Genomic DNA, 11,062 nt, shown 5'->3' on the forward strand with positions numbered 1-11,062 from the left:
GACGTTTCACTAATTTCATATCTCTGCACAGTTATTTGTTTGTTTAAAGATTATGAGATGACAATGTGTAAGGTCATTGCATGTTCCATCTTAATAGGCATACTTGATGTCATAACCCAAACATTTATGAATTTAATTATTATTAAATAATTGAACATGGATAGAATAGTTGGAATAAAACTTTCATGTGTTGAATTTTGATTATTAAAATATTTTAATTTTGCAATATGAACTTGTTTGAATTGCAATTTGAATTGTGAGATTCATATACATTTGCATGTTATCTTTTATGGGCTGACCTATTAATGTCTCCTTCAGTTTATGTGTGTTTTGCAGGGTGTCAAAGACAAAAATGTGGCCCAGGTAGGGGTTACTTAGCATTTTGGTAGCAGTTTGTGAGATGAAAACCTATACACACACTCACATAGAAATCATAATTGCATAGTTGCACAGTCTACTTTATGAGATTAGTTGATTTATGAATGTAGACATATAACTACTTTTCTTTATTCTAAGTTTAAAATAAAGAAAGAAAAATGTTGCTTGGATAAGTAGAAATTAAATAAATAAATATTTGATTGTGAATCTTATATTTTGGACATTATATTAAATTTAATAAAAAAATGAAGACTTCTCTGATTAAATTATTGTTATATTCCTAAGATAGATACATATTTTTTTCTTTCATGATAAGTAAGAGGATATTGAATTAATTCAAATATAAATGTATTTCCTTACCAAGAAATGTCAAATTGTGATGTGTTATGTTATGTTTATGGTGACCATGTTTATGTTGTATTAATAATAATATCTTATCATAGATCTACATAGCACATATTTTAGTTAACAAGTAAAACCTATAAAACTATCTTTCTAAATTTGAAATTCACTTGAAAATATAGAAATTCCCATCAAACATATCATTTGAACAATGATATATGAGAACAAATATACAAACCAATAGTTGAAAACAAAACAAAATTGCAACCGAATAGGAAAACCAAGTTGTCTAGGAGCTCATAACATGTGAAACATATTATCTCCATAGCTTACAAAGAGGTCAATGACATATCATTTAGTGTTTTCATGTAACCAAGGGCTAACACCATAAAGCCAATATAAGAACTCCATTTTGTAGTCCAAATAGCCAATGTTTCTCCATGTGATCAAGATGTCAAAAGTATGCATATAACATGAACACCATCTCATTGCACATGACTACAAGGTAAATGATTAAAACCACCAAACAAGATAATACAAAAATATTATCAATCAAGAGCTCTATTTTACCAAAACATAACTAGCTCCATAAAGATTCATAATCATGAGCTTCCAAAGCCCAACATAGATCACATTGACAAGATCCATGGCTTTTAATCTCATAGATTTGCAAAAAAATAGTTTAAAAAAAATTCATTGTAACCACATAAGACTTCAACAACCTTTAATTCATTCTAACAGATTTCCACAAGCTTTCCCAACTAAGAAAGAACAAATAGAGGAATACCCATGACCAATTAACCTTCAACTTTGATATCAAATGTTGAGAAATATATAAATTCTAATAACAAATGTTGTGAATTTCAATATCTATCCAATAAACCATTTAAAGGATGAGATACAAGGCTTTAAAACTGTGAGAATTTGCCAAGATCTAGAGGAAATGGAAAGCACAAATAAGAGAGAACAAAATATATGATAGGAATAAACTGTATTCTATCAAGATGCATAATATGATCAACTGGATTAACCAATACAATGAATATGAGCCTTCTTATATAGGCAAGGCCGTATGGATATGTGAGCACACAATCATGACATGTGGCTCAATGAGAAACAAGGGTAGGTAAGAAGTACTAGGGGTAGGTAGGAAAAATAATATCATATTCCACAAGAGGTGGATGACCCACCGAATGTGGAGTGTAACAACAAAATAAGACCAGAAAAGGTGGAATTCCTCCTACAAGCTATATCCCTATGTGCACACTTCCCTAAGTGTCTCATATCCAAACTACGAAGAGATGCATTATCCTAAGTTAACTTAAGTAAAGTGTAATAATATCCATGATGAATATTTATTTACACCAACACTCCCCCCTTAAGTGAAACTTAAGGGAATGAAGACTCAAGTCAACAATGCAAGTTGGGTCCTGGCTACGAGGCCATGATAGGTACCCGTGTACAATATGCAAATGAAAGAAAAACTATGTAATGCAATCTCTCACAAATCGAGAAAGGGAGAAAACCCAGTGGGAAAAAACTCCCCCCAAAAGAGAGATGAATGTACAAAAGACTCTCAATGAAGAAGGACAAAATCTCAAAGAGGAAAAAATCCCCCCCATAAGAGAGGAAGGAGAAGTCAGTTGAACCCCCCTAATGAGACATCTCACACCCCCAAGAGAGCTCGCAACTATAGGAACTTACTCTCAGTGAAAGGTTTGGCAAAGATGTAAACAACCTGCTCCGTTGTAGGACAATACTGCAAATCAATGACCTACTCTTGAATTAGCTCTCAGATGTAGTGCATATGGATCTCGATGTGTTTGGTCCGTTAATGTTGGATTGGGTTCTTCAAGATTGCAATAGCAATCTGATTGTCGCAATGTAGAACTGTCGGCCATGGAGTGGTGAACCCAAAATTTGTGAGAATCTACTAAAGCCAAATGGTCTCAGTCGCTGCGTTAATAACTCCTCGATACTTAGCCTCAGTCAAAGAGAGAGAAATAGCATGCTTCTTCTTGCTCTGCCAACAAATGGGGCCTGAACCAAGGTGAAAACTATAACCTGAAGTAGACTTATGATCATCAAGATCGCTAGTCCAATTGGAGTATGTGTAACCAGCCAAGCGAAGTCCTGTGCCTGCTGCATATTAAATCCCATAGTGATGTGTACCCTGGATGTAATGAAGGATGCATTTGGTGGATTTCCAATGAAGCTCATGTGGTTCCTGCATGAAGTGGGAAACCATCCCAACTGCAAATGAAATATGAGGGCATGTGTGAGTCAAGTAATTGAGACTACCCACAAGCTGACGATAGAATGTGGGATCAACTGGTGGAGAAGTACATCGAGCCTCAGCTTGACTCCTGAAAGAAAGGGAGTTGGGGCAGGCTTACAATCAGCCATATGAAAGCGTGCAAGAAGATCAAGAGCATACTTGGGGTGCGAAAGAGTGATCCCAGAAGATGACTGTGAAATCTCTATCTTGAGAAAATAGTGCAAAAGACCCAAGTTAGTCATAGAAAATCTATCATGCAAAGCAAATTTGATACTGCTAATGATGGATGAGGTGCTCCCTGTAATGATCAAATCATCAACATAGAGCATAAGTATCAAGTGTGAGTCATCCTATCACAAAATGTAGACATTCGGATTAGAATGACACCTGGTGAACCCTATTGAGAGAAGAAAGGAATCCATCTTAGCATACCAAGCCCTGGGGGCCTGCTGAAGGCCATAGAGAGATTTCCTTAGTTCGCAAACCAAGGAAGAATCTTGGATGAAACCTTGTGGCTGTTCCATATAAATCTCCTCATCAAGATCCCCATGAAGAAAAGAACTCTTCACATCCATCTGATGTACAACCCAACCATGAGTTGTGGAAATAACAAGTGTCAAGGGAATGGAGTTCATCTTGGCTACGGGCACAAAGGTCTCAGTATAGTCAACACCTGGAACCTGAGCGAAACCTTTCGCAACAAGCATAGCCTTATAATTATCCACACTACCATCTGCTACAAACTTGGTCCAATAGATCCACTTACATCGAACCATCTTTCTCCCCTTAGGGAGAGGGACTAACTCCCATGTGTTGTTCCTCATCAAGGAAATATACTCTTCCTCCATAGCTTGGTCCTACTTAGGCACCCCTGATGCTCCCTGGAATGTCTACAGATCGGAAGCGGTAGCAATGAATGCATGCAGAAAGTCCTGATGTTGTGATCGAGTCCTTTGTGTATCTGAAGGATCCTTAGCAAGAGAACCCATTGACTCAAGTGTCTGTCGAGCCCAATGAGGTCTAGGTGGAGGTGGAGAATGAGGCTCCTCAACTGTAGGTGGACCCAGTGGAGGTGTAACCTTGTGAGTCAAAGTTGAAGGAGTCTCATCATCTGAATCACTGACATCACTATCCACAATGGAGGAAGGTGGAGGAGGTAGAGAGGCTAAGCTAGGAGAGCTTTCCTCAAAGTGAACACTCCTCTCAATAAAATACCTCATGTGTCTTAGGATCCATCAATCTATATGCCTTAACACCCTCAAGATATCCAACAAATATGCAAGGCCTACTCTGAGGTTCCAAGGCCTTGCATTTCTACGGAGGTATGCGAGCCCATGCTGTACACCCAAAGACTCTGAAATGTCTCACAATTGATTTCCTACTAGCCCAAGCCTCAAAAGGAGTAATACCTTGCAAATCTTTGTGAGGAACCCGATTCTAGATGTGTGTGGCACAACTGATAGCCTCTACCCAAAAGACGGGATCAAGAGAACGTGCATGTATCATACAACTAGGCATTTCTTTTAGAGTTATATTCTTGTGCTCTGCAACTCCATTCTGCTATGGAGTGTATGCAACAGAATACTGAAGATCAATTCCTACAAATGTACAAAAATCCCCAAGTCCTTTGTTCACCTATTCCCTTCCATTATTTGTGCAAAGAATCTTGACCAATTTCATGGATTGTTTCTCCACACGAGCCTTGAAGTCCTGAAATTTGTCAAATACTTCACTCTTATGAATAAGAAAGTAGACCCAAGTGAAGCAGGAGTAGTCATCAATGAAGGTGAAGACATAGCAGGCCTTACTAAATGAAGGTGATGGAAATGGACCTACTGCATCACTGTGAACAAGTTGAAGAACTTCCAAAGCTCTCCAAGCTTTCCCCTTATCAAACTTCTCCTTGGGATGCTTTCCCATGGAACAACTTGAACATACACCCTCTGAAAAAATGATTCGAGGTAGACTTGTGACCATGTCTTTAGTCCCGAGTTGCTGAAGATAGCGGTAGTTGAGGTGACCAAACCGCTCATGCCATAGCTTACTTTCTGAATTTGAATGAGTAAGCAAGGCCCTAGAAGGAGAACTTGGCACAAAGTGGGAGAATGAATAAAGCCTTGAGTTGTCATTGACTTGTCCCACTACTACCAAGGCATCATTATCAAGTTCCTTTACCATAAATGAATTAGGTGTAAACTCAACCTTTTTCCCATTCCCATAGTGAGTGATTAGGTAGATAGAGAGAAGATTGATAGACAAGTTAGGAACATAGAGAACATTCTCAGATGTTCCATCATCCATGTCAAATGAACCTTTCCCTTCAACCTCAACTTGTGTATCATCACCTATGTAAATGTGAGGTGCCTTTGATAGCTCCAATGATTAAAATTGTTCCTTTGTAGAACCCATGTGATAAGAGGCACCTGAATCAAGTATCCATTGTTGTGAAGAACCTGTTGTAGCCACAAATTATTTCCCTTTTCTCTTAGACTGTGAGGAAGAAGAAGGAGTTGAATCCTTCTTTGTGTAGGAGGATGGCAAGTTGATGTTGTTTTTCTTAAGAAGATTTGTCAACTCATCAACTTGCTTGGCATGGAATCAATGCTCATCATGACCATACTTCTTGCAATAAGCACAAGTTGGTTTTGTTGGCATTTTTTATGTTTATGTTGTGATTGTCATTGATGGACACACACTTGTATAGAGATCCCCTTTATATGTATGAGCTAGAGCTCAACTGGTATTTGTTCCAATCAGTATGTTGTATTCTAGTCTTTAGACTATTGGTGATTTTGCAGAATTTGTTTCCTGGTCTGAAGTGGCATGTCGACCTCAAGCGGTTCGTAGATCTCAACCGGTACAAAGGAGAAAAGCGGCATAACACATTCTTACCAGTCTTCATTTTTGTCAAACCGGCAACCGGTATTTTGTATGAACCGGTAATACTCTATGATGAGTTACCAACCGTCATTTTGTGATGAGTTACCAACCCACCGATTGATTGATGATGTTGACACACTGATGGTGCTTTTTGTGTCATGTTATTGAGTATGTCTAGATTCATTGAACCTAGGAAATTGTAATGTAATCCTATTGGACCGACATGAAATCAGATTCCTTTAAAAGGACATCATGTCTAGGGTTTTGAGTTGTTGTTACTGTTCCTGAAAGGGTTTATGTTGTGGCTAGCATTTAAGGTGGTTGTTGAGTTGTTGTAAGAGCGATCTTATCTGAGAAGATCAAGTTGCAAATAGAAAGAGATAGAGAAGACTGGAGTAATGCTGAAATGCATTAGCAGTGAGCTATACTAGATCTAACCAAGCAGTTTGTGCTAATAGATAGATCAAACACTTGTTGATTACTCACATCTTTGACAAGTTTGTAGCCCTTAACCGGGTAGGCCCAAAAGCCTTTGTAAAATCCTCTAACAAGGTGGTTCACTTTTGTGAATCTAAAATCCTCTAACAAGGTAGTCTTTAATCAGACTTATCTCCTAACAGAGATTGAGATTCCTAATAGGATCTGTTTTGGTAAAGAACATTGTAAGACCTTAACCGGTCTGACCTTAAATGGTCTAGTTTCTATTCTGCAGATAGTGACTTGTGAGTTCCATCTCACCGTGGTTTTTCCCAGTTGGGTTTCCACGTCAAATATCTTGTGTTATGGTTGTATTGCTTTTGTGGGTGAATGCTTTATTTGCATTTTGGTTTGCATGTGTGATAACCGGTCTTTCTGTTAGACTGTTTTATCGGTTTATCTTCAGACTGTGTAAATGTTTAAGTACAAAGATTTTTGGCATACTAATTCACCCCCCCCTCTTAGTATTCATCAATTGGTATCAGAGCCTTCCTTTCTATAAGTTTATCCACTTGGAAAGAGATATGGGGGAATACACCTTGAGGGAACTTACTCAATGACTCACTCAGTCTGAGCAAGCCTATGATGATCTTATGGTCAAATACAAGGCATCTCAAGCAAAAAGGGGAGAACATGCAAAGAAGCTGATGGAGCTATCTGAAAGTAGTTTTGAAGATGAAGCTAATATGGAAGCCATGATTGCAGAAGTAAATAAGCTGAATGATTCAAACTCCAATCTGAGAAAGGAGTTGGAAGGACTGACCATCCGGTTTAGTCAAGAGCTTGAGAACTGAAGGAAAGCTAAAGATCGGGTAAAGGACATAGATCATGAAATCTCCAAATTGAAACAAGAGATTAGTGCATTGACTACTCGCCTTCATGAGAGCAGGATGGAAAAGGAAGATATGCAAGGAGAACAGAACATTGCCATCTCTGAAAATACAAGTTTAATGGAGACAAATAATGCTATTTCCAAAGAACTCTCTGAGTCAAAGGAAATACTTGCTAAGTTTAGCAAAAGTACTATCAAGCTAGAGAAAAAGCTTGAGTCATCTAGACCGGTAAAGAATACCAATGGTCTTGGTTTCTCTAGACATGAGGAAGGAGAATCCTCAGGAACAAATGCTGAAGCATCAAAGAAGCAACCGACACTCAAAGGAAAAGGTAAGAAAAAATTCAAACCTGTTTGCTTTAACTGTCTTAAAGAAGGACACACTGCCAATGTATGTAGGAGCAAAGCCTACAATAATTTTCCATATTTTATCAAAAATGTACCTAGATCTAATAAGTTTCATGGTCATTGTTATTCATGCAACAAGTTTGGGCATAGAGCATCTGAATGCAGGTCTGTAATGAACAATACCGGAAGATATCCTTAGAGGACCCAAGGAGCTAGTCTAGAATCTTTTGTAAATCGGAACCCTAACCGGTTGAATACTTACAATTATCAGCCAGGCAACAATGGTTATCAATCAACAACTGGATGGAGAGCAAACTGTTGGACTTGTCATGGACATGGTCACACTACTGCTACATGTAGAAGGAAGAATGGAAATATGAACAATAGACCTTGGAGAGCACCTGGATCGGTTTGCTATCACTGCAACAAATCGGGTCACATTGCAAGATTCTGCAGAAGTAGAAAGAGTATATCTGATGATATACCGGTCACTCAGAAAGGAGAAGTTGATGTTGAAAAATGTCAAGCGGATATGAACAAAACCTGGAGGAAGAAACCAACAATGTTGGAAGAGGAACCAGTTTCTGCACCTAGTGTGGAAATATCAGAACCGGCAAACTAAGCTCCAAAGAGGCTTAGGGGGAGCAAACGGTGAAATGATTATGAACCCCTGGTTACACCGGTAAAAGACCTTAACTAGTATGTGATACCTGTCACTTGGCAAAAGACCAAAAATGGTAAAAGAGGCAAATTAGGGTTTACACCCTAATAGAGGAGCATTAATGGCAGTAGGTGAGAGACATGTATAAAAGCATATTTCAAATCATTTCTCACTATCTGTTTTTGAGCGAAGAAAAGTTTTCAATTGCAGAGCGAAGAAAAGGCGATTTGAACTAAGATTTCAAGAAATTGATAAATCTTGAAGGACATTCAAATCTAGTTTGCAAGCGGTCGTGGAGAACACAAAGCGGTGATTTGGCAACCGATGGAGAGTGGAGTGAAGCAGAATCAGGAAGCCCTAAATTTGCATTGTAAAGGTATTTTTCGTGTTCTTGAAATACTCAACAATGGCTTCCGCATCTCATACTAGTTCTAGTACATTGATTGAGTTGGAGAGTTTTATTCAGAGGAAGTCCAAATATAATGCCTTATCACAAGTTCTGGCTAGAGTCATAGTTGAAGAAGGAATTTCAGATTATATTGATTGAAAAATAGAAGACCTAGGGTCTTTAGCTATTCACACCCAGTTAGGCTTATTTTGCAGCAAGGACAAAAAGATCAAACCGGAGTTTAGTATCCTAGAGAAGAAGAAACTCCATAATGCAGTATACTTTCTGGAAGATTTTATGGAGGATCATATCAGGATCATTTTGAGTAGAGTCCATGGTGATAAAATGTACCTGGAGAGGATGCATGATATCACACCTGAGGCCATTCATGCAGTCACCGGTTTCTGTAACACAGGGGAAGTGCCAGCCCTAAGAAGGGTAAGCAAAACCAAAATGGCCAAGCTCCCCGGTTCAACAAGTGACTCACGGGGTATGATATTTAATCCTATCAAGGATGATCTGGTAAAATACGCCTACATGGTGATAGGCTACAGAACATTCTCAGCCAGCAGGATTAATTCTATATCTGTTGCAACGGTAAATGCCACTTACTAGATGATTAAAGAGGATGCATCATTTGACCTATGCACTGATATGTAGAGGCAACTCCTGTTGAATCTAAAGGTGATCAAATAGGACAATGCACTGAGGTTTAAGTTTGGACAACTACTAATAGGGTTGTTCTTCTATTTCCAAGGCTACTTTCCTGGAGTAGGAGATGTCCAGTGGTCTCCTAACCAACTGGTAACCAAGCAGATTAGGGAAAGCATACAAGCCATTGGAATTGGTTACCCTGAAGTACTGAACAGATATTTTGATGAGTTCTGAAGAAAGATGAGTCAAAGGGTAAGGATCTCAGGTGATATAGTTAAGAAATACGAAGATGACATCTGTTTCACCATTCAGGTGGACAAATGTTTAATGGAGGCTATTGAGCCTAGAATGGAGGAAGTGGAGCCAATGGGCTATGAAGTTATGTATGATATGCTGGAAGGGTATGCCTCAACCCTTATTGCCTCGTCTCTTGATCCTAAGGCTAAAAGGACTGGAACCTACTTGGAGAGGATCGCACCAGTCGAGGAACCATTTGTTAAGAAAGGAAAAGAACTGGCAGCAAAGAAAGCCAAGGCAGTGCCTGCAACATCGACACCGGCTACCATTGCAACTCCAAGAGTGACCAAGCGGTCACCTGCAAAGAAGAAACCGAAGGTGACACCGACAAAAGTCTTTGAAAGAAAAAGGAAGATGAAGACAAATGATCTGGACTCTGAAGAGACCGAGTCTGATGAAAAGCCAAAGAAGGCCAGACAGACAAAGAAAATGAAGAAGAATGAACCAGCAGCATCCGCACTGGTAAATATTGATATCTCCTCATACAAACCTTTGACACATTTTCAAAGGACAGTTAAGAATATTAGGAGAAAATTACTTCATGATTTAGTAGATTATTATGATGATTTTAGTGATGAGGAGAAGGAAGAAGTATTACAGGAAATCATTATTTATTTGTGCAAAAATGACCGGTCACCATCAAAGATTAAATCTCAGACACTGGATTCTTTATTTAAAGCATTAGATAATAAATGGCGCATTGCCATTGAAAAGAAATAGGAGATTAGGGAGAAAGTCTTTGCACAGTACTTTCCCAACCTCTCAAATTCAGAATTATTTGATGTATTGGACCAAAATAAAGGACTCTTCTTCACAAGGAGAAGAAGACTCTGGCTATTGGAAGGAAGAGTTAATGATGTTGAAAAAGACACTCATCAGTATATGAATCATGCTATTCAAGCTCACAAAGAACGAATGGTCAACCGACAAGCATAAACAGAACCGGTCATATCCAAACCGGATGAAGTTTTTGATGAAGAAGGGAACCCAGTTGAAGAACCAATCGACACTATTGATGTTGATGCCCTCGATGTAGAAGATGTCACTCAGGACATACCTTTTGAGGGAACAAAATAGGGGCAACAAGCTGAACAACGCAGTGAGCAAGCTAAGGACACAGAGGAAGTGGCTAAAGAAGAGGAAGAGAAGAAGAAGAGGGATGAATATGAGAAAAAGAGAAAAGAGGAAGAGAAGAGAAAAGAGGAAGAGGAGAAACGAAAAGAAGAAGAGGAAAGGAAGAAGAAAGAAGAAGAGGAAAAGGAAGAAAAGAGAAAGAAAGAAGAGGAAGAAAAGAAGAAGAAGGAAGAGGAAGAAAAGAAGAAGAAGGAAGAGGAAGAGAAGAAAAAGAAGGAAGAGGAAGAAAAGAAAAAGAAGGAAGAGGAAGAGAGGAAAAAGAAAGAAGAAGAAAAGAAGAAGAAGGAAGAGAAAGAGAAAGAAGAGGAGAAGAAGAAAGAAGAAGATAGGAAAAAGAAAGAAGAGGAAAACAAGGAACAAGAACAGAAGAAAGAAGTAGAGAAAAGGAAGAAG

Source organism: Cryptomeria japonica, chromosome 3 (assembly GCF_030272615.1).
Source record: "Cryptomeria japonica chromosome 3, Sugi_1.0, whole genome shotgun sequence".
Lineage (NCBI taxonomy): Eukaryota > Viridiplantae > Streptophyta > Pinopsida > Cupressales > Cupressaceae > Cryptomeria > Cryptomeria japonica.